Here is a 4,580-nt window from a genome sequence, read left to right as displayed (position 1 = left end):
TCCGGCCCCTCTTCTTCTATTGAGGCTTGCGGACTTTGAGAGCGTTCACCTCCTGGCGAGAACTCCCCCCAAGTGGTTGCGCGACAAAGTTCTTTTTGAGAACCTCGTCCCGCGCCTCCGCCACCTGGAGGACGGCAATCAACTCTGAATACCTCGTGTAGTTCCCCTAGCGGTAGTTCCGTGAGGACTGGACCGCGTCATGGTGGAAAGCGGATAGGGTTTTCTCAATCTTCTGGGAGTCGGTAATCTCAGTACCACACAACCGAAGAGTCGTACAAATCCGATGCAGAGCCGAATTGTACTCCCCAACTGTCTTGAAGTCCGCAAACCTCAGACGGATCCACTCTGCCTCTGCACATGGCTTCACAGTGTACTTCAGCCGCTCAAACCGGTGCTTAAGAGCGGTCCAAAGGCCAGAAGCACTGCGCTCAGCCATATACTCATCTTTCAGAGTAGGTGACAGGTGATGACGGAGAAAGTGTAGAGCCTGCACATTCTCAGTTTCGAACTTGGGATCAGTAGCGGCCAGCTGGGCCCCCTTACCGATCACCCTCAGGACGGTTTTGCCCTGGAGAAAGATCTCGCAATCCGAGGACCATGACAGGTAGTTCAGCCCTGTCTGGGCCAACTCAGGAAACTCGTTGACAATTCCGGCCATCTGCGATTTATGTAAAAGTCATGAGATTACAGTAGGTAATCTTTTGCACAAAGCGATGTTGATAAACTTATTTAATAAAATGACGTTCCAATATTTAAAACATGCTATTATATGACTTACTAAATGATTAAGAGTGCTAAACAATTAATCTACGGCAGTAAAATCATACAATAATATCATGTTAGAAAATATAGCATGTTAAGCGCATCTAGTATGTGAAAACCAGCCCAAAAATTGAATTCCCGAGGCATTTTTAAGCCAAAAATGCGCGTTTTCGGCGAAAACAGACAGTTTCAGGGGGTTCTACGCGAAATATTGCTGCAGGAATAAAATTCACGTAAAAGCTAAAAACTACAGGGGCTAAACCGCAATATTTTCACGCTGCAGCCGGCGCCACTTTTTTTTATACCGGGGTCTCCACAGCCCCTGGCCCAGCCGCCAGCCCATGCCACCTTTTTTCTTATTGGGGCGCCACGGCCGCGGCCCAAACGAGGCCATGTGGCCAGCGGGCCGACCCATGCGCGGCGCTGCCAGCTGCCCGCAGTGACGCTAGGGTTTCCCCTAGCTCCCGAGCGGCAGCAGCGGCTAGCCCGCAGGCACCCATGCCGGGCGCGCTCGAGGGAGCGGCGGCCTGCAGCGGGCAGGCACGGCCACTCGGAGCGGCGCGGCCAGCGAGGTGCGCGGCCGGCAGCGGCCGCTGGCACAGTGCGTGGCGCATCCATCAGCACGACACGGCACGACCAGAGGCACGACGCGGGATGTGGCACGGCGCGCGGCGCGACCAGAGGCACTGCACGGCGCGACCAGTGGCACTATGACGGCTCACTACAAGAAATATGTCAACTAGTGACCTTCTATCAGTGACCCTGGAAGAATTGGTCATAGATCTATGACCATTTCAGACCAATTGGTCAAAAGCTGTTCGGGGGGCTCCAAACCCTAAATCATTGCGACCATTTTGGTCTGAAAGGTCGTAATTTCCTTATACGAAATGGTCACAAAGCAAACAGTGCTAGTCTGCTGCCTTATTTCTAGTTGTTAATGACCAATATAGATGGTCATAGCCTTGTAGATTGTGGTGGGTTGTGATGACTAGGCGCCATCTCATCAGTTTTGCCTATGTGTCATGTCCATGTGGCAGTTTTTGCCCTAGGCTGTGAAGCAACCTATATTTCTGTTATTCCAAAAATTCCCAAAAAATCTCATAAATGTTTTGGATCATATATTCATCAAATATGTCAAAAATATTCCTTGCCTAGTTCAAAAATAATTCGAAAATATCCATTTTCCTATTCTGTTCAGAGCAACACTTTGTGAAGGAAGTACCACTTTGGCATGTCCAAATGCTATCCATTTTCTACAGTGCTTTCCTATGCCCAAATAACCATCCTCCACCAAATGCCAGCTCAATCCATTCATTATTTTGAGCCCAGCTTCAACATTCGTATTTATGTCTAGTGTGGTACTTTGTAAAGCAAGTACCACCTAGGCTCCTCCTTTTGAGGTGAAAATTTGTGAAGACGGTCTTCTTAGTAACTGATCATCCTCAGCCAAAACTCACGCCCATTAGCCATGTGCATTTCCCGTACAGCAAATCAAACACTTCGCTGCTTATTCATGTTTGAGCATCGATCGGTCTCCTTGTGAGAATCTTATGTTGTGATTTTCTTCCTAGCACCTACCTGGGGAGTGCCCAACCCACTAGACATGCCTAGGCCGCCCAGAACACATGGCAATGCCACGGTCACGCCGTGACCAAGCGGCGGGCATGCGAGCTTATGCGCTCTAGAGTTGGGGCCCTCGGCCACCATCCAAACCTCGATGTCTCGCCATCAAACCATGTACTTCTGAATAAATAGATACTTATTTACCTAGAAATGATTTTTTGAAAAAAATAAAGAGCAAACTATGAGGCAGCTGCAGTTCAAATTTGACCCGCTCCCACCTGAATCGACGGGAATTTGTCTTTTTCACCAGAGGTGGATACATTTTTTTGACACCCAACCATTTTGTCAATTGTGCATTAAATATGGCCTAGTATTTTATAAAATTGATTAGGTCCAATTTTGCAACAAATATATGGTAGGTCCTTCACAAAAAAAACTCATTTCAGGAACTCAGAAAATGGAAAATGGTTTTTTCGTCCAAAGAAAATGAAAACTTCCTTAGGCAACATTGTTTTCCATTCCAATATGCACCCTTGTGCACAATATGAGATCATTTTAACAAACTATGCCATGAATGTGGCCATAAGATTGATCATTTGGCTTGAAAGCCATCAATCTTCACACTTGATAGCTCATTTCTGAAAACACTTTTTTAAAATAATTACCGTATTACAAGTTTATTAATTTTTCCTAGAAACTTGGTCACATATAATGACACAATGCGAAGGTTTTCCAATATTTTGAATTTTTTGAATTTTTTATGCCCGTTTCAAATTGTGGTCAAAACGGCGGGCTTGACCGTTCCTAGCTAGTGGTTGAATCTTGGAATTTTTTTTGGTGTTTCTATGATTAAATAGATACTTATGTACCTAGAAATGATTTTTGGAAAAAATAAAGAGCAAACTATGAGGCAGCTACAGTTCAAATTTGACCCGTTTCCAACTGAATCGACAACAATTTGTCTTTTTCACCAGAGGTGGATCAAAACTTTTTTCACCCAACCATTTTATCAATTGTGCATTATATATGGCCTATTATTTTATAAAATTGATTTGGTCCATTTTTGCAACAATTATTTGGTAGGTCCTTCACAAAAAAAATCTCCTTTTGGGCACTCGGAAAATGAAAAATGAATTTTCCGTGCAAAGAAAATGAAAACTTCCTTAGGCAACATTGTTTGGAATTCCAAGATGCCCCCTTGTGCACAATATGAGATCATTTGAACAAACTATGCCATGAATGTGGTCATAAGATTAATCATTTGGCTTAAAAGCCATAAATCTTCACGCATGATAGCTCATTTTTAAGAACACTTTTTAAAAATAATTTCCGTATTATAAGTTTATTATTTTTCTTGGAAACTTGGTCACATATAATGACACAATGCGAAGGTTTTCCAATTTTTTGATTTTTTTTGAATTTTTTATGCCCGTTTCAAAATGCAGTCAAAACAGCGGGCTTGACCGTTCCTAGCTAGTGGTTGAATCTTGGAAAACTTTTGATGTTTCTCTGATTAAATAGGTACTTATTTACCTAGAAATGATTTTTGGAAAAAATAAATTGCAAACTATGAGGCAGCTGCAGTTTAAATTTGACCCACTTCCTACTGGATGGGCGAAAATTTGTCTTTTTCACCAGAGATGGACCAAAGCTTTTGACACCCAACCATTTGGTCATTTATGCATTAAATATGGCCTGGTATTTAAAAAATTGATTTGGTCCAATTTTGCAATAAATATATTGTAGACCCTTCACAAAAAAACTCATTTTGAGCGCTTGAAAAAATAAAAATGAATTTTTACTCAACTACGACCAATTTTTTAGTCAACTACGACCTATTTAGAAGGTCATAACATCGTTCGTGTGTACTGCATTTCGATTGGTCCGTTGGCGCTTCACGCGGATCATGCATGGAACACCATCGGATGATCGCGGATCCAACGGTAGTCCTCACCCCAAGCCTACATAAGCCGAAAACCTAGCTCTCAGGATGCTCGTGGAATTTTTCCATCCACCCCCGCCTCCTTTCTTTCTCCCCTCCCTCTCTTCTCCTTCCTCTCTCCCCTCCCCTGCGCCGCACGCCCCACTGCCGCCCGCGCGCGCCCTCACATCCTCCGAGATCGCCGGAGACCCCCACCCTCTCCTCTACCCCACCACCGCCGGTGCCCCCAAGCCTCTACCACCACCGCCGCCGGCGCGCCGAAGACCGCGCGCGCCTTCTCCTTCTTTCCCAAGCGCCCGAAACCCTAGCCCAC

The sequence above is a fragment of the Triticum dicoccoides genome, chromosome 3B (assembly GCF_002162155.2).
Source record: "Triticum dicoccoides isolate Atlit2015 ecotype Zavitan chromosome 3B, WEW_v2.0, whole genome shotgun sequence".
NCBI classification, from domain to species: domain Eukaryota; kingdom Viridiplantae; phylum Streptophyta; class Magnoliopsida; order Poales; family Poaceae; genus Triticum; species Triticum dicoccoides.
This window is presented reverse-complemented; position numbering follows the sequence as displayed.